Source organism: Betta splendens, chromosome 11, assembly GCF_900634795.4.
Source record: "Betta splendens chromosome 11, fBetSpl5.4, whole genome shotgun sequence".
NCBI classification, from domain to species: domain Eukaryota; kingdom Metazoa; phylum Chordata; class Actinopteri; order Anabantiformes; family Osphronemidae; genus Betta; species Betta splendens.
In genome coordinates, this window is record NC_040891.2 from 1625872 (window position 1) to 1652655 (window position 26784).

Here is a 26784-nt window from a genome sequence, read left to right on the forward strand (position 1 = left end):
TGCTTAGAGAAGCGAGCGAGGAGGGGGGCTGAACCCATAGGGATTTTACCTGTTAACATGTGTTGTGTTGTTCTCATTGTTCTCAAGTCAAAATTCAAAAATACACCTTCACATAAAAATGCAAGTAACTTAGGGATAAAAGGTTGGGAGCTGTTTTGGTGGGTAGTTAAACAAGAATAACCTCTGTATGAGCATGTGAAGAAAATAAGTCCATAATCATATTTGTACCAGATTATATTTTGTGATCAGATAGCCATCGTCAAAGTCATTACGTGAATTAGAGTTGGGGTTTTTGAACATAGTTCATTGTGTCATTTGATACGAGAGTGTTGCTGAGGTCGCACGCATGATGAGACCTTTAACCAGTGGGATAACGCAAAAACCAAACAAGAGAATCACAGCCATCTCAATTATAAAGGAAACAGCTGTGGACATGAGGACAGATTTCCATTTTCCAGACATTTCGTCTAGCCAATTCCAAGGGGTAGAACCTATACCAGAGTTAGCTGAGATTCTGAAGGCCGTGGAGCGCCTTCGCCACAATACCATTAGAATCAGTGTTATTCAGGATGTAAGTACAACATGCCTCTCCAAACATAACACAAACGTCTCTTTCCTCTGCTAACAACGTGTCTACGGCCATTCAATTGTAATGTAATAAAGACAATTATTGTATGATAGCCATAGGTTTCCGGTGGGGTTCTGTATCATATAATCTTCAGATAGATTTCATGCTTTCGGATCTTTAATTGTACATTTGGGCCTAGAGCGAATACGAGATTCAGGGATTTAACCAGAATGATGATGCGTTTTTCCGCTTGTGTTGTCTTTCATCTGTAGATGAAGGATAAAACTAATTGTAGCAGTGAATAAAGTGATTGTGAGCAAATTAAACACCAAGTCAACTTTAGGATATTTAAACTCAGTGTTGTGAATTATGTGAAATTTTCTCATTCAAAAGTAGTGTGCAAAGTTACATGAAAACATCATATGATCAAGGCAATAATCAGAGTAACATAAAATGTCTAACGCAACGAGGTTACAATTGATGTCTTGTAACAATCTGCTTCGTCCTGTTGAACAGTAGCGTTAGATTGTTTCCAACCTGTGTGTTGAAGTATTGATTGTTCGTTGGGGTTCTTCAGGTTGTGATCAGCTGATCACAGAGACACTTGGGATTTGTTATCACCGCCAGGTTTCCTCCCAATGTCGTCTGAGTCACTGTCACTCCCGTGATGTGAAGAGTCTACACGTCGTCCAGCGTCGGCAACTCAAGGCTGCTCGTGTGTGTGTTTTCTCAGGAACGTGTGTGTAGATGTATGGTCTGATAGTGTGATTCATCGGCGCAGCTTCAGGCGGCGCTTGGCTCACACCTTTAGCTGAACGGTCAACGCAGCCTCGCCTCAGTGCGTGTGTGAGCACAGCGAGGGTCGTTCTTCTTAATTCTTTTCGTCAGTGGTGGTTTTCTCGTGTGGTGTAGATGGAGATGGAGGGTCGTCTGTTGGATCCGGGACCTTCCTGGATGGAGTGGATCCAAGTCGCTCTCTCTGCGATCTTTACAGCCGTGTGGGTCGTCAGAAGGACCTGGAAGGGACCTCGCCACCGTTTGGAGTCCCAGTGCTTCCTCCTGAACTCCTCAACGATCACCCAGTGCCCTGGTTGGATGGTGTAATGGTCCTGTCGCCTGCTTTCACCTGTTGGGAAATCTGAATTATGGGGAAAAGGTGTTTGGGCGGCACGGCGTGTCATCAGGCCCAAACCAGACTCCATGGCTACAGGTGGAACCATGCGTCAGCCAGAGTCTGCGTTCCTGTGAGGTAGAAAATGTTTAAAGCACAGGGAGATAGGAAGGAAAGGATAGAGAGAGTTGGAGAGAGGAAACAAGGATGAGGAGAGGAAACGAGGATCAGGAGAGGGAGGGGTTGTTGGGCAGCGACCTTCGCAGCAGCGTCTGCAGCTGCATGTCGGCAGAAACAAAGTCGTCACTGATGTTGTGAGTGGGACAGTTACAAACAGCATTAGCTGTAGGTACTGTAGCAGGACAGCGTCCAGCAAAGCAGAACCTTATCATGATGTAAGATAGGTTTGCAATCAGACTTCAAAGCTTCCCATGCTTCCACAGAGAACCAACGTGTGACAAGCATCTGTGGAGTCTGTAGATGGTAACAGTCTCTCCTTCTGCTAGTTTACTAGCTTCAGTCAACGCGATCAACTCTGCAGCCTGAGCAGAGTAGTGTCTTAGCAAAGAGCCAGACTTCAAGACGACCTCTTGATAATAATGTTCAGCATGTTGAGTAAGGTGGTGTTGCATCTAAGCCATCGGGCTGTAGAAAGATGTGATCTATTCCAAAAGAATCAAAGTATGAGGACAAAAGAACAGAAGTCGTACAACCTGATCTCTCATCCACTGTTTGAGTGAAAGGTCGCATAGGGTCAGATCAGGAAGACCCAAAGTAGGAGCCTGAAGAGCAAGCATGAGGTCAGTGAACGTTGTTCAGCCTCAGACGTCCACGTGAGACAAGAAGTGGACGATGAAGACGTCTGCATCAGAACCCTGAATGGGGCCTCAAAGACATTTAAGTTAGGAACGAAAGTCCTACAATAAGAACAAAAACCTAGAAAAGACATCAGCTGTTTATACGTGCACGGTTTAGGCAGGTTTCAAATTGCTTCAACTCTGTTGGGTGAGATGGATTTGCCATCAGCTGTAATTACAATGACCCAGAAAATAACCTTTGTCTGAACAAACTGTAATTTAGACAGGCTCTCTTTGTGGCCTGTAGCATCCAATGATTCAGTAGCTTAGTGGTGTCTGCAGTAACGCCATCTATGGCTTCCTTTAAGAGGGTGATGTTGTTTACATGGTCTGTGGTCAGATTTAGGTGCGATGACCACTGGTTCACATCCTCTGATCAAACCTACATCATGTCTGTGTGTGAGCCACAGGGAAGCAGGGCTTCCTGTAAGGCTGAGTGTTGGGTCAGAGCGTCCTCTGAAAAATGAAAATAAAAACATGTAGTGTGTCATTAGAATGTGGAGGTTCACTGTTTGTTGTGCATGACAGGCAGAATAAAAAAAAAGTTTGTTTTTTTTTTAAAGTATGCAAAGTAGGTGAATACGTCACATGGGGTCAGAAGTCGTTCACCAGTCTCCACCCCGTTGGCATCTGTTCACGAAAGGACCCACGTCCTGTCATCTGTCTCCATCATGTTTTCACAGAGGGACGTGTGGAACTGTAGAATAAAAAATAAAAATCTTTTTTGTTCGTTAGTAAAAGAAATCGCAAGCGCAGACCTGTGTTCATCCCAAAAGAATGAAGTTGAGGTCAGTTTGAGTGTGTGTGTGAAATCATAAACAAGCTGTGATGCAGCCTGTGTGAGGGCCTCAGTTACAGCCCCCCCTCAGCAGCCAATGATAAGAGCACAGCTGAGCTGAAGTTAACACCAACAAAAGAGGGATTATTTAGAATGTCTGTAGATGTAACCTGCACTCCGTCTGGAGTGGAAATCAATCAAATATCTAAACTACATGAGATCTCTTCCTAAAAATTTAACTGGGCACAAGTTTGAAAGCAAAAATGAATGTTAAGGTGTCTTGCTGCAGATGTTGCACAAGACAGTGAAACAGTAAGTTTTCTTTAATAGTCTGGTACGTACAGTAATTATTATTACTTCTCTCTAATAGTCGTCTTCCCTTTAATAGTCATTAATAGTCTGTTTCAGTCAGTTTCAGTCTTCCTATAGTCTGTTTTTTGTTTTTTCTACAGTCTGTTTTGTTTCCTATAGTCTTCTAGTCTGGCCAGACAAACCTATATTGTGCACAAACCCTTTTAGAAATATAGAGGATTTTATTACTGAATTTGTTGCAAGTTAAAATAGTTTGAACCCATCAGACTGTAAAGTCATGCAGCAGTTGTCGTTTAGCTGTTTGTCATCATTGTAAAATCACTCTGTGGGATTTTTTTTTTTGAGCAGAAAGCGATTCTTCATTGCGAGCAGATAAGCATGAACATGAATTTGAGCGTGTATCAGCTGTAAGCGTGTTTCTTCATTGCGTGTATGAATGTGTGTGTGTGTGTGTGTTTGCGGTACCGTCTTGTACGTCACGTGAAAAGGAACCGTCACCTTCCTCCTTCCCCAACCATCAGTCTGATGTGAGCGCCAGCGGGTGAAGCCTGACGTAGATGGGACAGTTGTTCCTCGATGACAGACCTTTCCTGGATTCTCGCATGCAGCTCTTTTGGGCCGATCACGTCTGAAGCCTCTCCTGTTGTTTCAACCAGTGTCTGTGTCAGAGCACGTCTTCTCTGCTGTTGCTCTGTCCTTGTTTTCCTTTGCTGATTGTCATAAGCAGGTGTCTGTGTCAGACACACACGCTTGTAGTAGCTGGTTCATCTGATGAGCCCAGAACGTGATGGCTGCAGACGTTGTGGGAGTCTGTGAGGCGTCCATGCTGTGGTCTGTGTCCTCCAGCTGCTGTGGTGTCAGAGCTTCCACCCCGTTCTGGTTGTTGGTCGGCGCTTCTTCTCCTTCGGTTCTTCTGCTGATGGTGGGAAAGGAGTCCAGATCCGGATTTACCCTCATCGCGCTCGGTTCTGCATTAGAATAGAGAGCAGAAACAGTGGGAGCATTTGATCTTGACATGATGTGTGTGTGGTGTGCGTGTGGTGTGGCAGAGTGCAAACAATTCTTCCCCAGAGTTGTTATCTCCTTTTTTTTTTTTTTTTCTGTTACTCTCATCACTCTTTTGTTTCTTTTAGGGCTTTAGTTTTGATGTTTTGCTCTTTCAAATCTTTTAAAGGTGCATATGTCTTTTACACTACGTAATTCTCCTTTTGAACCTATAACCAGTTTCCCACTCATGGAAACATGAAACACACTAATAACCATATTTACCTTTTACTTTTAATTACTTTTACTTTTCTAATGCTGCAGTCTGGTGGTGGAGACTTAGATCGCCCCGAACCCATCTTTCAGAGTCCCGGCGGTTTCCTGCCTTAGATTTTTATGTGTTCCGGCCGGAACCTTTTTTCGAAATTTCTCTTCCACGGACGTCTCCGTAGAAAGGGAACCGCTCAGATCAGCGACAGGGTTCTCGGAAGTGGCCCCTCTAAGACCCGGGTCCCTCGTATCTCAAAACCACTTCCCCCTGCAAACGCGCTCCGTATTTCAGAAGCCGTCTTTTATTTCCTTGTCCACACCCTTTGGACTGCGCTCAGATCTGCACACTGGTCTGTATCCTCAGTACAGACGAAACAAGCTCGGTCCCACGAGCCAACCCTTAGCAACCACCGTCTCGACCACCAGGGCAGACTTTGACCTAATTCATTTTACCCGAATATTAAATTTTTTAATTAAAAAAAAATTGTTTGGTCCTAATTATTATATTTTAGATGTTTTTCAGCCACATAGTCGTTTTAGAAATATTATCATCTCTAGTCCTAGTTATATTTTCTTTTTGTTTTTTCCCAAATTAAAAGGAATCTCTCTCACCGAGCCGAGCCAAATTAGGATTTGAGTTTCAATCTGAGTTCGTGGATCTCGTCAGAGGCGATCCAGACGGGTGAGCAGTCCTCCCAGCTCTGAATGTCTGTAGAGGTTTGGAGGCTGAGCGACCCTAGTCCTCAGGACTATCGTCCCTGGTCACACCGTCCAGACGACCTGCCGCGGGATCCTGTTCGTAGACGCCAATTTCTGTGGTGGAAATTTTCCATAAAGAAGTAGATGAGAGAGAGTTGTCCTTTTGTGCGATTTATTGAAATAATAAAGAAAATAAAAATAATGGGGAAAGCAAATAAAAAGCATGGATGTTGATCGTGCACATCAACAAACCAAAAACCAGCTGGGGAGATCAGTGCACACACCACGAAGGTGTGATGCAAAGAGCCCACGATCCTCAAGTTGCTTCTGCCTTTTAACCCCTTTCTCTGGCTCTGGTGGAATGTCTCTCTGCAGCAATGGAATTGTTTGCGCCAGCTTATCTCGCTGTGAGTGAGAATGTTTGCTTTCTCACTTCTGCATCGTCATGTCTTGTTATCCAAAGGAAGGAACACCGAGCTTCCAAGACAAGATGCATTTGCTTTAACAGCCTTGGGTCTGGTGGGGAGTCAGATAGGATGGAGCCAGAGTCCGGGTGTAAAAGACAAACATATATCAGAAATTATTAGTCAGTCAAATGGAGCATCAGATGTTTAGACTTGATGTACGTCAGGGCACAAGAGATTATTTGTTTGTGTAAGAATGTTCAGTATTGCACCTAACCAGCACATGACGAGTGTGTTGGATAAGAAACAGCACAAGGCAAAATTTTTCCATTACAGTTGAATTGGCTCCTCTCAGGAGAATGGTGGCATAAATTGTTGATGGTTTTTGCATTGATAATTGGTATATTCTCCCTTTTCTTCCTTTTTCTGATCTGCTTCATTCCATGCCTGAGAGCGATGGTCTCTTCAGTTGTCTCAGACAGGATGTATGCAAATTCAACTGCTATGACTGAACTCGACTTTGACTTTGAATTTGATTCTAGACTTTAAAGGTTTTTACAAAAGCTCTTACAAGGTTGATACAATGTTTTGACGTTCACATTGAAAACTGTTCCAGAGAGATGTGATACTGATGTTTAATTGTCCTTGTAATGACAAACAGGGGGGAATGTTGGAGAAAATATATTTTCATATATAATTAATCTCATTTATCTTTGGTGTTTATTCTATATCATTTAACCCATATAATCATTTATCCATTTCATTTATATTCATTTCATTTATGTATCATTTACCTTTTTTACATTTTCCATTTATGGTTTGCATTTGCTGTGCCTTATAACCCCATTGACAGGTGCACAGACTTCTAACCACAAGTTTTCAAGTATTGTCATATACGAAGAACAATTTTGTCACATTTGCCATTTGCTCTGTGCTCCTACGCAGGTGTAGGGGTTCAAAACCACAAGAGGGGTTGGAGGAGTACTGCTATGCCTAATGTGTGTGTGTTTCTGCATGTTCAGCAATGATGTGACGATGTGATAATGTGATGATGGAGGCGTGTACAAGCTTCAATAAAATGTTGTGCTTTGGGGAAGTTCGTTGGAGTTGGTTGGTCTCTGAGTGAAGCGCTTACAACGCTAAGATCTCAGGCGAACTCCCCTTGGCCAAGTAAAATCTCTGGTTGGCTCTCAGTGTGCTATATTGTTCTCGTCTCTGTGTGTATCAGTGCTGTTGTGGTATTTTCAGACCCAACAACTAAGATGACTGTTCTCCTCTGTGTAGTAGTGTGTACTAGACAATGAGGCAAAAGATGATTGTCACGGATTGACGGAAACGTGATTGTGATGCAGGACCCAAATGCACGGCTGGAAAACCAACTCAGTCTGGTAATTTATTTAATAACAGTCCAGTAAATGTCCAAACAAAAATAAGAATAAACGTCCAGTCAGGCACCAGGAATCAAGAGCTCTGACAGCGGCTAACATGGGCAAGACCAAAACAAAACAGAAACTTACTATTCTGGCGATGGAGCGTGGCACGACGGTATTCTCACAAGACGATCTGACAATGACCAATGTGACTGGTGGCGGTTAAATGCTGGCGTTGATTACTAATAACAGACGGGTGTGTGTAATGAGACCGGGACGTGAAACGGGAACTAACCAGATGAAAACAGAAACCGGAAGTACTACCAAAATAAAACAGGAAACCAAAACATGATAGGTGAAAACAGAGAGTCCTTCAGAATAAATACCAGAAACAAGAAATAAAACGAGAAACAAAAACCCAGATCGTGACAACGATGGAATCATCTGCTTGAATCTGGCAACAGCGTTGTCAGATAAACATCTGCGATTTCTTTCCAGCTGCTGCAAGGTGAATTATGGTAAATTCAAAAATTAATAAGAAATGTTCAGAGAGCAGAGGGTTTTGAGGAATAACTTTTAAATGATCAATTTCAACCCCATATGTCAGGACAAGATCGAGGGTATGAATAAAACGATGAGTGGGTTCATTTACATGCTGAGTAAAACCAATAGTGTCTTTTAAGGAGTTAAAAGCAGTGCTGAGACAGTTGCTGTCAACGTCTACATGAATGTTAAAGTCTCCCACTACAATGACGTTATCTGTGCTAGAAACTAAGTCAAATAAGAATTCAGAGAATTCAGTTTTATATGGGCTCTGGATGACCTATCGGAACACTGACTTTGACGCACAAAGGGATGAAAACATCTGCAGCTGTGTCGTCGTTGGGATACGAGATAAAGAACTCTCACGCAGGCTTAAGCTGAGGGAGGACCTCACACTGGCAATCTGAAGAGGTTGCAGCACAAGTGTGTTTACAAGTAGACACAACAGGATTAGTGCAGGATATACAGAATAAACATAGGGAGGTTAGTTGGAAGCAACAACAAGGAGGACACAGCCAATGGTGTGATGACAAGAAAAGGGGCTAAAATTAATAAAGGTGTCCGGGGCGAGCATGGGCATACTTGAGCGAGAGAATGGGTAAGTGTGAAAGAAGGGTGAGGATGGCTCTGGCTGTGCTGCGTGTGGCACCTGGGCAGAGGTACTGCGGTCCCTGGGTCTCAGCTGTCTCTTCCTGGCTGGGGGTTGTGGAGGGTGATGGGATGGGTAGCAGAGCCAGTCGGGAACCTGGCTCTGCGGACCCTGGTGCTCTGCTTCCCAACTACATTTTTCCACATTCATCCAGCCTTCCCCTCTGTCTGCTGAACCCCTCGGAAAATTGGCTATCTCCCAAAGTTCCTCATACTTAGCCACATACACATACATTTAGGGCCGGGGTTGGGCTCTTTCACTGGGGCCTGGGGCTGAGGCCAGTTGTGGCCTCGCCCACTGGCCCTGGTGGAGAGATCACCACCTAGTTTTAACTGCAAAAAGACATTTAGGGTGAGGGGGGGCACTGTCCGGGGGACACACCGTCAGCAAGGGGTTGTGCTCCTGGAGGAGTCACCCACCCTCAGTGCACTTTAGTTCCACACACTCACGTTCAAGCTGGGTTGCAGGGTTCTGGGGTACCTTTTCTGCTGCCCTCTGCCTCCCCCAGGTTGGGGGGGTTGGGCGGGGCCTGGGAGGAGCTGAGGTCCTTGCCTGGGGCCACATGGACAGCAGGCCGGAGACCTACCCTCCCCACGAATGTGACCAAGCGAATGGTGTGGGTGCAAGAACGTATCTGAGAGTGCATTGGTTCACGTATAATTGACTAGTTTGTTGTGAGAGAGTTTATGGTGTGTGTGTGTTGATGTGATGATGTGATGATGTGTGTTGTACATGTGGGTGGGTGTATGCGTTTGTGTTTGTGTGAGTTTGTATGCGTGTGGTGCGGTTGGAGTGTGGGGGGTCCGGTTTTCCGACTGGGGCACGATGAGCGTCTGCCTGGGTGGTCTCTTTTCTGCTGACCCCCACCAAGTGCTGGCCTTGTGCTGCAGGCCGGTGTGGTGTCAGGGGATGAGGTCGGGCCGATGGGGTAGGCCCCGCTCCGCTCGTGTAGGGGTGGTGGACTGGGGGCGGGCCCCACTCTGGGCGCGGGGGCATCTTCTGGCAGGCTCCCTACGGACAGTGGGTCCTCGGGCTCCACTTTTTCAGGCCGACCCTCCCGCCGGGGGGAGTGTTTGCCCCTGGTTCTCATGGGGCGGACAGCGTTGACCCCCGGTGGCCCACTCTGGCCTCGGGTGCTGTCTCTGTGCCTGCTGCAGCTCTGCCTGGGGAGCTCTATGTGGGCGGCTTGGGTTGCAACACCTGCCCTCCTGGAACTGAAGGTGTGTGGGCTCCCCGGCTGCTAGGATTCTTTCCTCTGCTTGCTGGATGGGCGCAGTGGCCGAGCCCCTCACATCACCCTGGCTTCCACAAGTAGCATTGTTCATGCACGAACGTCTGCCTAATATCAAGCTACAGCCTCACTAACCTTGTAGTGGGACACTTTCCAAATCCAACTGTAAGTATTTCTGATACTTGTCACTACCAATATCAAGTTGTTTAGTTATGAATGTGTTAGCCTGCTTCTAATTTATTTTGCTCCGATTGTTTACTTAACAGATTTGCTTGGTTTCAGCAGCTGATTGCATATATATTCTATATATACTCCTCTTGTTAAAGCAAAGTTGTCCATCACAATATGGCATTCAGCGTAAGATATGTTGCTTGCTAAACTGCTGGACAGAACAAAAAAAAATTAATAAAGGTGTAAATGTGGCAAAACAAAACACCAGGATGAGAGGATGGATGAGAAGTGCCCTGCAGCAAAAAGAAGATGTCCTGTGTGCTGCAATGCAGTGCTCCTATGTTAGTAAATGAAGTAAAGATGGATGATTTGGGTTTGGTGAAACATGGTCTGTGCAGCTAAAAGTAGATTCCACTACCATAGACTTTAAGATTGGCACAGGAGTTGATGTCACTGTCATAGATGAAGATACATACTACACATTTAGCCTTGAAAGAACCATGTGACCTTCCTCTCGGCAGCTCAGGAGGAAACATTCTGAGTCTAGGCTGCCTTAACAACACAATAAGCTACAAAAGCAAAAGCTACCCATTCAAAGTTTACGTACTCTCTTGATGCTGCCAGTGGATTCTGGTAAATTCCCTTTCACCCTGATAGCTGCATGCTAAGTGCATTTATAACTCCATTTGGCAGTTACTGTTTCAAAAGGTTACCTTTTGAAATAATAAGTGCAGACTTTAGGGGGGCTGGAAAGCATAGATGTCTTTGTGAATGACATTCTGGTTCATGAAGCCACTGTCAATTACAGACAGTTAACATAAGAAGAGGTTGGCCTGAATACAGTCGTAATGCTCCTCTGAATATCAGAATATTTCTGAAAGAAAAAATGAGAATTTGATGGTCTGGTCACATGATATGTAGAATTGTCATCCCACAGTCCTTGAGAGCAGACATCCTAGAGAAACTACACGAGGGGCACCAAGGTCTTACTAAGTGCAGAGAAAGGGCAAATTCATCACTTTGGTGGCTGGGACTCTTAACTAAGCTAGAACATGCTGTAATGCAATGCTACACCTGTCAGGAACACAGATGGACTCAGCAAAAGGAGCCACTGATCTCGACTCCACTGCCTCCCACGCCCCTGAAAAAGAATAGCCCTTGACCTCTGTGAACACAGAAAGGCTAATTATTTTACGATATCAGACTATTACTCAAGATTTTTGGAGATACTGCATTAGGCATCAACAACCAGGCATCGACAATAGGTTATTCAGAGGCTAAAATCAACTTTTGCTAGGTTTGGAATTACAAATGACGTGGGGAGTGATAATGGGCCTCAATTCTCAAGTGCAGAATGCATACTTTAGTCTGTAGAGAGTTCCACAATTCCATTGACTCCAATGCATTTGTCTGAGACTTTTTCGGAGAAACGCAGAATTACAACATTTTGAAATTGCGACTGTGGCCACAATTTTTAGACTTCAAGCATAATGCTCATACCAGGTGCTCATAAAGCCTTGGCATTGATAAAGTAAAGCTATTTTCTTGATAGCTATTACAGTTTTGCTGTAAGAAGCCTGTTTAGCAGGGGTGCAACTCTGCTTTAACAACGCAGAATGGAGATGATTTTCCCACCTTTCATCTCCATGACAACGGCACAGCTGCAGCTTTAACTGACAGGTCAAACTCCTGATGTTCAGTGTAGCAGCTCTATGTATAATACTGATTAGTTTATTACACTGTTTGATTGTTTAATAATTAATCACAGGCTTCCTCTCAATCCTTTAAAATAAAAGCACCAATCGAAATTAGCTTTATTGCACTATTTTTGCTTTTGAATGGATAATCGTGATGGTTAATATAACTGTTTTACAGTTTAGCTATTAAGCGCACACACCTCCTCCAAATGCTTTCAAAATAAAAGCCCCATTCCAGATCTTTAGCTAGAAATAGCAATATTTATGCGTTCAGCTGGTGTATTGTGACTAAATAATAAGACCATTTTAATGTTTAGAAATTGTCAGGTTCTGGCTCTGTGCCCAGTTTTATTTTGAAGAGGACTTTGTTCATTGACCTTATGATCCTGTTTTATTTTGGTAGTCTCCTGGTTTCTGTTCCTGTTTTAGCTTCACTCCCGGTTTACGTCTTGTCACAGCTGTCCTGGTCATTATCCACACCTGCACGTTATCAGTAATCTAGTCATTTTGTATTTGGCCACCACCTGTTCTGATAGTCCCTTGCCAGATCGTTGTTTGTGTGTACCCGTCATAGCTCCCAGTTTCCTTGATCCTATCCGGCCGTGTTTTACGTACCTTGTTTCTGGACTGCTGATTCTGAGCCTGCCTTATCCCTGTCTGTTCTGTCTGCCTTGGTGTTGTACCCGCCTGTTACCGACCTTGCCTGCCTGACCACGATCTGACGCTCGATGATTCTGGTATTGTATCTCTCTCGTGTATGAACCTTGCCTGTCCCTGACGCCGTCTCTGCCTAACCGGAATAAACCACCTTTTGATCACCGTCAACCTGTGTACGCTGTGCATTTGGGTCCTCATCCAGTCGAGTCCTGACAGAACGATCTGGCCAGACTTGGACCCAGCCAGCATCCAGCCTCCGTCTAGGTCAGTGACTGTTTTTTGGTTCTTGTTTTGGTTTTTTTTTTTTGGCGGCGAGTCCCATTCACCCGCGGGGAAAATGGAGTTTACATGCGCCGAGCTACCCAGCGATCTACGCCATGAGAGCAGCGCCGCCGGCCCCTGTGAGGAGCCTGAGAGCAGCGCCGCCGGCTCCTGTGGGGAGCCTGAGAGCAGCGCCGCCGGCTCCTGGGGGGAGCCTGAGAGCAGCGCCGCCGGCTCCTGTGGGGAGCCTGAGAGCAGCGCCGCCGGCTCCTGTGAGGAGCCTGAGAGCAGCGCTGCCGGCTCAAGTGAGGACGCCGTGCCTGTTCCTGTTCCAGTTTCTATTCCTGTCGGCCAAGTTGAGGCCGTTCCTGTTCCTGTCGGCCAAGAAGAGGCCGTTCCAGTCCCTGTCGGCTAAGTAGAGGCCGTTCCAGTCCCTGTCGGCCAAGTAGAGGCCGTTCCAGTCCCTGTCGGCCAAGTAGAGGTCGTTCCAGTCCCTGTCGGCCAAGTAGAGGTCGTTCCAGTCCCTGTCGGCCAAGTAGAGGTCGTTCCAGTTCCTGTCCCAGTCCCTGTCGGCCATGTTGCGGCCGTTCCAGTTCCTGTCCCAGTCCCTGTCGGCCACGTTGCGGCCGTTCCAGTTCCTGTCCCAGTCCCTGTCGGCCATGTTGCGGCCGTTCCAGTTCCTGTCCCAGTCCCTGTCGGCCATGTTGCGGCCGTTCCAGTTCCTGTCCCAGTCCCTGTCGGCCATGTTGCGGCCGTTCCAGTTCCTGTCCCAGTCCCTGTCGGCCATGTTGCGGCCGTTCCAGTTCCTGTCCCAGTCCCTGTCGGCCACGTTGCGGCCGTTCCAGTTCCTGTCCCTGTTCCTGTCGGCCATGTTGCGGCCGTTCCAGTCCCTGTTCCTGTCGGCCATGTTGCGGCCGTTCCAGCCCCTGTTCCTGTCGGCCATGTTGCGGCCGTTCCAGTCAGTCTCGGAGTGGCAGTCCCGGCGGACCTCCAGGAGGAGGTCGTGCCAGCCGCAGTCCCGGCGGACCTCCAGGAGGAGGTCGCGCCAGCCGCAGTCCCGGCAGGCCTCCAGGAGGGGGTCGCGCCAGCCGCAGTCCCGGCGGACCTCCAGGAGGGGGTCGGGCCAGCCGCAGCCCCGGCGGACCTCCAGGAGGGGGTCGCGCCAGCCGCAGTCCCGGCGGACCTCCAGGAGGGGGAGGTCCGCCCGTCGCAGTCCCGGCGGACCTCCAGGAGGGGGTCGCGCCCGTCGCAGTCCCGGCGGACCTCCAGGAGGGGGTCGCGCCCATCGCAGTCCCGGCGGACCTCCAGGAGGGGGTCGCGCCCGTCGCAGCTCCCGCTGCACCTGCATCGGTTCCTGGCGGCCCGGCTCCGGCCGCACCTGCATCGGTTCCTGGCGGCTCGGCTCCGGCCGCATCTGCATCGGCTCCTGGCGGCTCGGCTCCGGCCGAGTCTCCACGTCTGTCTTCGCCTCTGGTTCCTGCCTCGTCTCCACGTCTGTCTTCGCCTCTGGTTCCTGCCTCGTCTCCACGTCTGTCTTCGCCTCTGGTTCCTGCCTCGTCTCCACGTCTGTCTTCGCCTCTGGTTCCTGCCTCGTCTCCACGTCTGTCTTCATCCCGGGTTCCTGCCTCGTCTCTGTCTCTGCTGCCGGACTGGTGGCCTCGCCCTCGGCGCATCCTGCTGCTTGGATGGCGCTGCCTCCTGCGGCGCCGTCCGCCTCGACTCCTCAGCCTCCTGGATCAGCGTTCGCCAGGAGGACATCGCCGTTCGGGGGGGTCCCCGTGGACGCTGGCCCAGGCCAAGGGCACTGGGTGTGGCCCCCTGCCTCAGCGGCAGCTGGGCAGGATCTCGCCGCGTCTCCACCCGCCTTAAGAGGGAGCAGCGAGACGTCGTTGTTGTTCATGCGTCGAGGACTTTGTTCTTGTCTTGTGGACATTCATGGTGGGTTACTGATTGTGAGACCCGTTCTTGTTTTGTTTTTCTGTTAGTTCCTCTGGTCTGTCTAGTTCGGGCGTGAGTTTTGCTTTGATGGGGGTTCTCGTTTTGCCCTCCCCCAGTCCGCCCTCCGCCCGCCCTGTCGGTGTTCCTTGCGGGTTGTTTTGGTTCTTGCCCTCCGCCGGTCCTCCCTCCGCCCGCCCTGCTTGTTTTTCCTTCTTTTTTTGGTCGTCTGGAATCCGCCCTTGGGGGAGGGGTACTGTCAGGTTCTGGCTCTGTGCCCAGTTTTATTTTGAAGAGGACTTTGTTCATTGACCTTATGATCCTGTTTTATTTTGGTAGTCTCCTGGTTTCTGTTCCTGTTTTAGCTTCACTCCCGGTTTACGTCTTGTCACAGCTGTCCTGGTCATTATCCACACCTGCACGTTATCAGTAATCTAGTCATTTTGTATTTAGCCACCACCTGTTCTGATAGTCCCTTGCCAGATCGTTGTTTGTGTGTACCCGTCATAGCTCCCAGTTTCCTTGATCCTATCCGGCCGTGTTTTACGTACCTTGTTTCTGGACTGCTGATTCTGAGCCTGCCTTATCACTGTCTGTTCTGTCTGCCTTGGTGTTGTACCCGCCTGTTACCGACCTTGCCTGCCTGACCACGATCTGACGCTCGATGATTCTGGTATTGTATCTCTCTCGTGTATGAACCTTGCCTGTCCCTGACGCCGTCTCTGCCTAACCGGAATAAACCACCTTTTGATCACCGTCAACCTGTGTACGCTGTGCATTTGGGTCCTCATCCAGTCGAGTCCTGACAGAAATTACCTGCACAGGTGTTCTCAATATCATTTCAAAATAAAAGCACCAATCCAAATTTTTAGCTTTAATAGTATAATTTCTGTTTTTGAATGGTTAATTGTGAGAAGTAATGAGACTATTTTACAGTGTAGGTATAAAGCACACACATCTCAAAATCTTTTTAAAATAAAAGTATCAAACCAAATTTTTAGCTTTAATAGAATAATTTCTGCCTTTGAATGATTAATTGTGAATCGGTAATGAGTCTATTATACAAAAAAGTAATTACTGGTTTATTATGTCTAGTTAATGAGACAATTTTACAATTTAACAATTACCCACACAAGCTTCCTGTAAATCATTTTAAAAATAAGACCACTAAACTTTTAGGGCTACTAATTAAGCTCTAAACGTTTTTGATTTCTGCTTTTGACTGCTTCAGTTCTGCTTTGTGCTGTTTCAGCTACTTTCAGCAATCTTTCAAGATTGACATTCAGCATGGAAGCATTCACTGTGCATTTTCTCATGAAAATGCTATAGCTGGTTCAAAACGAACTTTTATAGCAAGATTTCTGGTTTTAAGTGGTTTATTATGAGTAATTATTTAAGACGATTTTACTGTTAAAATACTGTTAAAATTATTAGCAAAAATTTGCAATTAGCCTCACACCTCCTCAAAATACTTTCAAAATAAAATAACGAATCTAAATCTTTAGCCTGAATAGCACTTTTTACTAGTTAAACATGACTACTCAATGAGACTACTTTATGGTTTAGTAATTACCTGCACGTTTCCTCCATGTCCTTTCAAAATAAGAGCACCAATCTAAATCTTTAGCTAAATATTGCAATATTTCTACTTTCAACTGGTTTATTGTGAGTAGTTAATTGTCAGCTGTCTTAAATGTTTCAGCTTCTTTTGTCAGAACGTCAAAAGCGGCGGACCCACATGCACGGCACGGACAGGCTGGGATATGAATAGCAAAAGGAATTTATTCCAACTCAGTGTCAAGATAAGGCAGGGTCATACACGGACAGTTCATACAGCGTTATACAGGAGCAGGCAGAATCAGTGTCAGGGACAGGCAAGGTTCGTACACGAGATTCTGGGTTACAGTACCGTTCCGTCAGGTGTAAGATCGTAGTCAGGCAAGCAGGCACGGTCGGTATCAGGCAGGACCAAAAAACAAGTTCAAAACAAGGTTCACGATACCAGACTGGGCTAGGCTACAGAACGCTGGGATGTGGAGAATAACACGCAACACGAATTAACAATCTGGCGGGGTACTAGGGTGAGAAGTGGTGCTTAAATACACAGTGACATGATTACTGATGACGTGCAGGTGTGGCTAATGACCGGTAGGACAGGGAACAGCTGAGACATGAGGTAAACAGGAAGTCCTTTCAAGGTATTAGCTGAAGTGAAACCAAGACGTGACAATAAACACAACTGTGGAGTGAGTGGCAGGAAGTCCATCCATCCATTTTCTTAACCGCTTACTCCCTAGTGCGGGGTCACGGGGGTGCTGGAGCCTATCCCAGCTGGCTACGGGCGAGAGGCAGGGTACACCCTGGACAGGTCACCTATTGTCCATCGCAGGGCAACACATAGACAGACAATCATTCACTCACACACTCACACCTACGGGCAATGGAGAGAAGCCAATCGACCTAATGAACGTCTTTGGACTGTGGGAGGAAGCCGGAGAACCCGGAGAGAACCCACGCAAGCACGGGGAGAACGTGCAAACTCCACACAGAAAGGCACCAGGGCCGCCTCCGGGAATCGAACCCAGAACATTCTTGCTGTGAGGCGACAGTGCCTCACCGCACCACCGTGCCGCCCTGGCAGGAAGTCCTTCAAAATAAAACCCTAGAATAAAACCAGACAATACCGAAAGGAAGGACTACAAAATAAAACAAGGAGCAGGACCAAAAACTGTGACATCTTTCAGCAATTGTCCTGGAATACATTCAGCATGAAAGCATTCACTGTGCATTTTCTTATGGAAATGCTTTATATAGTTTATGATTTATGTTCCTAACAACAGACAATTTATAGAGATTTGGTGAGTCCAAAACAAACATGTGCAGGGACAGAGTACAAAGAAGTGGCTGATGAAGCAGCTGTCCAAACAGCATGAAGCCAAGAGAGCCAAGAGCGCAAAGACCAGAACCTACAGTAGAGCCTTACCTGTGGTGGTGGCCTTAATTTAGAGATTTAGTGCAGAGGAGCATGAGGTGGTGAGTGTGGTTTGTGTGGCCGGCATGAGGCAGGATTGACCAGGGAGAGAATGTGTGAGTGCATAATGGGGGTGTACAGACTGCAGCTTCTTATGAAACGTCATGTTGGCAGAAATTAATTCAATATATTGTGTCTCCACAGACTACAGTGTTAATAGGGACTTACTCCGAAGGAAACATTTTTGTTTGAAGACACGCCTCAGCTGTTGATTGTGAAAAGCAAGTCAAATAGCTCTGTAATGCTGGTTAGTGAGCTACTGTACACACACACGCGCGCACACACACACACACACACACACACACACACACACACACACACACACACACACACACACGTCCATGTACTTACACCGAAGTGAAGACCTAAATTGGCATTCCCTAGCCCCCTACTCTAACCATCACAACTAAAGGCAGACTAACCCTTGCTCTAAGCCAAACCAAAACTCAATTCTAACCTCAGCTCTAAAATCACATCTTAACTCTCAAACAGGCCTTCACAGAAGTGAGGATAAGCCAAATAGGAAGGAAAATGTTTTTTTTTTTGTTCTCACTTACAAGTACAAGTACAAACACACGCGTACACACACACACACTGCTGTATTTGTAATGGATTTGTGAGAATTGCACTATACCTTTTATTCTTGTTAAGTGCTTGGGTGTAATTTATTTCTAGGTAGTTTGGAGCGGGGGCAACTCTGGTCGGAGCTGATAAGATGCTGCTCACACAGACACGCTGAAAGGACCAGATTTACTAGGAAGACAATATCCACTAGGCCATTGTGATTTCAGGATGCAGTAAACTCCTGTGGCTTTTGATGTGGTCCAGAATGAATACTAGAAGACTACAGACCATGAGGGCCAACAGACCGGCAGAATCCTGGGGAATTCTGGGAATTGGCCAGACCGACTGACAAAATGGAAGACCAACATTTAATTTGTTAGAAGACCAAAACATACTGTAATGGAAGTTTTTACTATGTAAAGGTATTTTCTATTGTGAGAAAACATTGACACATCCAGTTAGTAGTTATTGTTCCGTGTGTTATAAAACATTGCATTAAACATGCAATGATCAAATTCACAAACACCCTGTTCTTTCTATGTTACACTTCTCACCAAGTTTGGCTGTGACTAACCCTGAAGAGTTATTTAAGGGGGGTCACAGAAGCAGAGATTTCAGAACTACACTTTTGCAGGGGAACTTTGTGTGTAATTCTCTTGCAAGAATAAATCACACAAAGACAACTTAGATTGATCTTCAATTGAATATAAGTTCCCATCGATTTTTTCCTTAACAGCTACAAACAGAATGAAAGACGAGAACCTCACTGAAGTGTGTAGACATATAACCAAATGCACATTCTGTTTGTTATTTTGTTTGTGCATTTGGGTCCCTCCTCTTGTTAGGATCTACTGTATCACTTCCTGTTTTGTGCTTTTATTTTCATCAGATGTCCGGGGTTTCCTTGTGTTTATGGCTAACTTGATTATTGATTTGTTGCACCTGGTGTGTTTAATTATGTGGGAGTATTTAGTCTCTCTCAAACACTTTGTTCCCCGCTGGGTTATTGATCCTTGCCAGTTTAATGACAGAAAAAAAAGAAACGCTGATGGAGTTGTCAGTTTGGAGGTCAGGGTTTGTTGTTTAGTTTTGGAGTTGGTTTAAGAGTTTTCCCTCCTGGTGTTTTTGTACGACTCTTACGAATGAACTCATTCACTAGTGCTCCAGTTTTCACAGAACTTATGTCAGTTCCAGCGCTGCAGAAAGCCCTGGACATATCTACGACGTAAATCTCTTCCCCTGGCCAATTCCTACTCCAGTATGGTTCTTCCCTAATCCCCGAGCACTGAACTTTCAGGTATTTAGTGAGCATTTTTTGCTATCTAGAAGTTGTTTTGATCAGTACGTTTTTACTCATGACTTACCTCACTTTCCTTTGGCCCTAGTTATCTTCAAACCGCAAAGATTGACTGGCTAAATATCTCATCATTTAAAATAAAACTTTTTTTCTAAATCAGTTCTGTTGCCTATTCTTTGGGGGTCCATCTTTGTCGACACGAGACTCAAATCCTAACAGGCCTAGTAGACGTCTGAAGTCTAGGTCTAGTTAATTAGTAAATTCTGTATCTGGTGCTTATAATAACCAGATATATTCAAGATTTTCTACTTTTTTGTAGTAATATAACCACATAAATTTACTTAGACACTGTAACTTAAAGGTATTCAGGACTTCTGTTTTAACTAGATATACTGTACCTTTATTGTATTGTTCTTCAGTCAGACTATCGGCATTGTAAAGAACATTTATGCTACAGTGGTTTTGTGCTAAAAAATTTAAAACAATTAATCTTTACCAGATGGCTTATATGTAGGAAGCCTTAGTAGCAGAAACATTATGTCTGCTCAGGCAGAGAAAAACTCCTCCCTTGGGGTTTTTATCAGGTGGTTCTCCTCCCTAACTGGCTGAGCAGAATCAGGTAGAGTTCAAGGGCTAGGCTGGCAGGGTCAGAGTCCGAAACAGAGACCTTCCCGCTCAGCCACAGCCTCTATCTTCCTTATACTGGACGCCACCCCCAGCCTTTATGGACCTGAGTGCTACTGTGGCCGAAGTCAAACGCCAGCCAACCTGCTTTCCAAACCTGCATGCCCCCAGCTAAGGGTATGCTGATTGTGCTTTTGACTTTCCATGGGACAGTCTGGGATTCAGGGCTTACTTTTGAGTTTGACCAGCCTGGCTTTGATTTTCTGCATTTGTTTATTGTTTAAAAATTAATCTGAGTCTCTGGTGTGTTCAGTTGGGTCCCAGACTGGTAAAGTGTTTGTCACAGAGAACAAGCTCCTTTTACATGAACTTGTCATAACATGAATACTTTTTACCAAAAATATCCTCCTTCGACCAGAACTTGGTTCAAAAAGCAAAAATCTATCCTCTAATTCCCCATGAGTAACAAAACATTGGGCAAGATTAAAAAGAGGTTCTTGAATGTGATGCTGTTTGGATACTGTCATGGAGACAGAAAGTAAAGCAATCAGTACAGTTCAATACAGTGTGAGACTTTGCGTATACCATAATAAAGCTTTATTGTAGAGTGTGAAAGTAAACCCATAGATTAGAGGAGGAAGTCAAGCAACTGCTTCAAGTAACCCTGATGAAATTTAACCAGCTCTCGTTAGGGTGTATCAGGAAGTCACTTTAAACTAAAAGGAACCGGGAGAAAACTGTTACGAAAGTCTGAATAAACTGAAAAAGTACAGTAAGTTTATTAAGTATAAACCTTTTTTTTCCTTAACAGGTACCGAATTTCATCTTATCTGCACATCCAGAATAAACACGAAGCCTCATACAACAGGATTCTAACATGCTGAATAAATCTGATATAAAAGATATGAGTGAAAAGAAAATATAGTCCTTCACAAATGGGACCTGCTACACCATGCTTTGTCTCACTGTCACTATAGTAACAATGTAATTAGTGAATGTGCTCTGTCACTGTCAGCAAGCCAGGACTGAAATTAATTTCCAAGATTTCACAAATGAGTTGAGGAGCTTCACATGGAAAAGATTTTGTTAGTTTGGACTGATAAAAGCAACTGTAATAATGTGGATGACTTAGGACTGAAGAAAAAACGTGTCAACATCCTGAGCTGCAACATGCTGCTGAGGCATATGCCAGGAGTTTTCATCAAATAACAGTCAGCATAATCTTTTCAATCATGTAAGCCTTGCATGTTGAATGAAGGGTGAGGATTATGACAACCTTTGTTACAGCTCTTAGCATGAAATAACTGTTCACAAAGTCTAAATGACTTTTTTCCATATCTGATGTAATGATCGGTACTTGCATCAGCTTCTTACCAGACAGAAAGGCGCTTTGCAAAGTCACTTCCATTGTGATGATGTCCTATGTAATCCAGCAATTTTCACAATCCGGATTATTTTATCGTCTTCTTCCTGATTTACAGACGCAAATAAAGTCTGATTTTATTTACAATATCTAGGCCAGAAATAATCAATCATAACCCCACAGAATCATTTCTAAATCTTAAGCTCATGTTGTTTGTTTTGCTAAAGTTTCTTGCTCAAGCAGTAGTTCAGTGGTGCTGACCCTCCACATCCTAATTTTTTCCCCAATACTGTCACGACTCCAGACTCTTAAATGACAAATATGTTTTCAAAATATGAAATAAATGCACCCTGTATTTGTCACGCTGCTTTTGAGACAATGAGGTAAGTAAAAGTTTGCTTTTAATAGGCAAGACAGTGTTCAAGGAACTAGATAACAACGCTGGAAAGTGGTGAGTACACGCAGGAATCTGGCGACGAGTCAAGGTGAGTACTGGAGTATATATACCAAAGCAAATGACAGGCTGATAACAGCTGATGAAATCACTTGACTGAAATGACAAGCAGGAACTAAACAGGACTGAACCACAACTGTAAATGGCAACCAAAAAAACAGGAAATGGCAATAATGGCAGCTTAACAAAATAATGATAAATCAACATTGAGATACGGTTGAAATAATGTGCATTGTTTTTGTAACATTCATTTAACATTGAAACAGTGTTTATTGGTAATTGTTGTGTAAATGCCTAAGAAATACCTATAAACTAATGTTGACATACGGTTGAAATAATGTCAGTTGTTCCCACCACATTGATAAAACAATGTTTGATGCTAATGGTTGTAAAAAGGTTGACAGAATACCTATTAATCAACTTTGACATATGAGTGCAAAAATTTCACTTGTTTTTATGACTTTAATATAACGTCAAAACAACATTAATCCTAACAGTTGTAAAAAAGTTGACAAAATGCTTATAAAGTCCTTTCCAGTCCACAGAGATAAGGGACCCTGAATCTTTCTCCACCACAGGAGACTGGCTTCTATCACCACAGGCACCAATTGGCGTCAACATCTCACATGTCCATCAAAGAGCCATGAGCCCAATTTGTTGATCTACTTGTAAATCAAACAGGATTCCACCTCTGCTTATCATTCCAAAAAGACAGGCTGTCACATTTATCACAGAGAAGCTGTCTCTCCCAGAACTGGGACCACCAGCCATAAAATGTGGAATGTGCTCATCAAGAGAACAAGAGACTTAATTTGGACACAAGTTCTGGTTCAGATGCACCAGAACTTTCAACTGTCACAAAACTGATGCCATTGTATTCTGTGTACAAAATGCTATTATTTGCTAATAGATTGGTTTCTGTGTGATGTTCAATGCCTGATCTACAGATTTGCCAGGAAATTTCTCAACAACAAAGGGACTTCAGCTTATCACCATACTTTCCTTTGTGGGCATGTATAAAACTGAAATACAGATACTCACCTTCTTTACTTCTTTAATCTGTGCAACATGCATATAGGCTATGTCCACCAGCTAAATTATGTTTCCTCAATATTGTGTTGCATTTTAAGTGTTACAATTGTTTAATTAGTAATGTCTAGATTAGGCCATTTATAATTTGATTTTACTTGCATTTATTATTCGTGTATGTTTTAGTGTTTACTGGGTGTTACATAAGACAAGACCAGCCATCATGAACAACATTTCATTTCATTTGTTACAGCGTTTTAAGGGACCACGTATAAAACCTTAATATTCTATGCATTTAATATTGCTGTTTAACCAGTCTGACTTCTCTGCTTATTTGAGTGCCAAAGTGATCGTTACATGTGAACTGTGTTATGGTGTGATTGAACTTTGAGCTTGATGAAAAGAGGAAAGCTTAGTTATCCCAGATTTAGGAGCAATCCAAATCAAATAGTTTGATTCCTGATCTTAAGAGGTGGAACTCTTCACCACTGGTTGAACTCATCTCTCCGCCCTGCAGTGACCACTGCCCCAGGGGTATTTAAACCAGTGACACCCTAGTTGAATCGGATTTCCCTCTATCTTCAAAATTGTTTCACCTTCTCTTTTTGCGTCACATTACTTTTCTTTATTTTCCTTTGTTCTTAAATTTTGTAAACTTACGTTAAACTTAGAAATATAGCAAGCAACGGATTTTGTTACTTTAGAAAGTCATCTCAAGAAACTCTGCGAATCTGAAACTATAACCAATAGTCCTTAGTTGACTCGCTATTTTTGATTGAACTAATTAAATTAGATTCCAGCCCGTTTCCCTTTTAGGCTAGTTTAAGTAGCGCTGACGCTTTGAAACACCTTGGAAAGTTCAACCTAGCTGACTGTATTTTTGCTGACCCCGAGCCATCATCATCATCACTGTGGGCAACGATTCCTGGCACAAAGGCTGTGGCACCTGGATCAGAGAAGGCACGCCTGCTCAACCAAGCCAGTAATGGGAGATGCTGCACAGCGGCCTACAGCTCCAAACTAAGGCAAGACAATCATCTCTAATCCTCTGAGAATGCTGGTGTTTCTAAAAGCTCTAAAATTGAACATTTCAATTTCATTAGTTGGGTTCCTTAGTTCCTTAGGTTTTTATAAGTTAGAAACAAATACTTCTTTCGCTTGATCAAAGCCATCACATACCTAGGTCTTGATCATTCCTTGTCCTTTCACTCACTGATTCATCCATTGCTGATTGCTGTGTTTTCTGTGATGGTGTTCACATACAGATGGAGCGGCAAATTTTTGTTGCCTCATTGCTGCCGGATTTCACGCTGATCTCGTTAGCAGATGCCCATACCTGAAGCACTCGAAACTGCCAAGCAAAGGCTACAAGCCTTGGCCAGCGAAAGATACACCAGAGATAACAAAGCCAGACGAATAAACCGGCTGTTTGCAACACAACCTGTGAAAGTGTACTCTCAATGGCAGGGTAATAACAGCAGAGCAGACCCACCAAGGCTGGAAACTGAACAGTACTGGAAAGGTATATGGGAAACGGAGGCGTCACACAACAGTGATGCACAGTGGCTGGTGAATCTGAGGGAAGATCACAGCAACCTCCGTGAACAGAATCCAGTGACTATCACAGTGGCTGGCATCCAACAGAGAGTCTCAGGTATGAAAAACTGGACAGCAGCTGGCCCTGACATGATTCACGCCTACTGGCTAAAGAAGCTCACTACAATCCATGATTGCCTGGCAGCACAAATGAACCAGCTGCTAAGCGATGGGACTCACCCTGAATGGCAAACCAAAGGGCGAACGATCCTGATAATGAAGGATCCCTCAAAGGGTACAGTCCCAAACAACTACCGGCCAATAACCTGCCTCTCCACAACATTGAAGCTCATGTCAGGCATCATCGCAGCTAAGATAAGTAGGCACATGGGTCAATACATGAGCGAAGCACAGAAGGGCATTGGTAAGGATACCAGAGGAGCCAAACACCAACTCCTGGTAGACAGAACAGTCGCCCAAGAATGCGACAAACCAACCTGTGCACAGCCTGGATCGACTAACCTAGTAGCGTAGTTGGTAACGGTTTCGGCCTAGGAAGGCAAAGGTTCGCGGTTCGATCCCTGCCTCGGTATCAGGTGTGACCCTTTACACAAGCTCCCGAACGCCGTTCACTATGGCAGCTCACTGCTCCCCGCGGGGATGGGTCAAATACAGAGAACCACACCCAGTATGTGACCTGCCCCACCAGAGACAATACAACCTTGGACTTATTCTACACCTACACGGCATCCCACCGCTGACCACAACATCCTGCATCTCCTGCCTGTGTATAAACCTGTTGTACACAGGCAGCCGGTGGTGCCCCGCACAGTGAAGAGGTGGACAGCTGAGGGACTGTTTTAACACCACTGTGTGGACGGAGCTCTGCGACCCACATGGGGAGGACATTAACGCAATAACAGACTGTGTAACGGACTACATAAACTTCTGCTGTGAAAACACTGTTCCCACCAGGCGGGTTCGGTGTTTCACTAACAGCAAACCATGGGTCACCCCTGATATTAAAGCTCTGCTGAAGGAGAAGAAGAGAGCATTTAAATCAGGGGACAGGGAGGAGCTGAGGACGGTGCAGAAGGAGCTGAGGAGGAAAATCCGTGAGGGGAAGTCCAGCTACAGGAGGAAGATGGAGAAGCAGCTGCAGCAGAACAATGTCAGTGAGGTGTGGAGAAGCCTGAAAACCATCTCTGGCTTCAAAGCTCCACACCCACAGGCTGAGGGGGACATGAGCTGGGTCAACGAGCTGAACTCATACTTTAATAGGTTTGACCAAGCACCCACTCACACCTCCCAGCAGCTGCCTCCAAACCTTTTGTCACCTCATACCACTGGATTACCACCCCCCAAAGCCCTTCACACCTTTACACAAAGCCCTCTACCCTCAGCCCTGACGACTGCTGACTCATCCCAACAACACCCCCTCACTTCACACCACACTGAGACACTCCCTCAACCCCTATCCTTCTCCAGCACCCAGGTGAGAAGTGAGCTCAGGAAGATCAAGGCCAGGAAAGCAGCTGGACCAGACGGCATCAGCTCCAGACTCCTAAAGTCCTGCGCAGGCGAACTGTGTGGAGTTATGGAGCATGTCTTCAACCTGAGCCTCAAGCTGAGGGTGGTACCACAGCTCTGGAAGACCTCCTGCGTGGTACCAGTGCCCAAGACACCGCACGCCAAAACCCCAGCAGCTTCAGACCAGTGGCTCTGACATCACACCTGATGAAGACACTGGAGAGACTGGTCCTGGGTCACCTCCAGGCAGGTTCCCACCTCTGCGGTGGGAACCTGCCTGGACCCGCTGCAGTTCGCCTACCGACACGGCGTAGGGGTAAACAACGCCGTCATCTTCCTCCTACATCAAGCTCTTTCCCACCTAGAGAAGCCCGGCAGCACCGTGAGGATCATTTTCTTTGACTTCTCCAGTGCCTTCAACACCATCCAGCCGATGCTTCTGAAACACAAACTGGAGGAGGCTGGTGTGGACCTTCATCTGACGGAGTGGATTATGGAATATCTCACAAACAGGCCTTAGTTTGTGAGAGCCAGGGACTGAGTGTCTGACACTCTGACCTGCAGTGAGGGGGCCCCACAGGGGACTGTACTGGCCCCCTTCCTCTTCACCCTCTACACGTCAGACTTCAGACACAACACGGACAGCTGTGATAACCGATGATGACAATGCAGAGTACAGAGGACACACTCAAAACTTTGTGGACTGGTGCCAGCGGAACCACCTCCTGATCAACGTAGGGAAAACGAAGGAGATGGTGGTGGATTTTCGCAGACAGCAGTCTGCTGTCATCCCCCGATAAACATCCAGGGAAGGGACATTGAGAGAGTGGACTCTTACCTGGGGGTGCATCTGAACAAT

At 45.5% G+C, this 26784-nt stretch overlaps 1 long non-coding RNA gene across 1 annotated transcript; it reads right to left on the reverse strand.

The window, feature by feature from the left end:
• Nucleotides 1–216: 216 nt before the first annotated feature.
• Nucleotides 217–6524, reverse strand: LOC129604810 (uncharacterized). Its single transcript, XR_008696059.1, has 2 exons — nt 4092–6524; nt 217–3233 (listed from the first exon to the last, which is right to left on the reverse strand). It is a non-coding gene; the product is annotated as an uncharacterized LOC129604810 (long non-coding RNA).
• Nucleotides 6525–26784: the final 20260 nt, after the last annotated feature.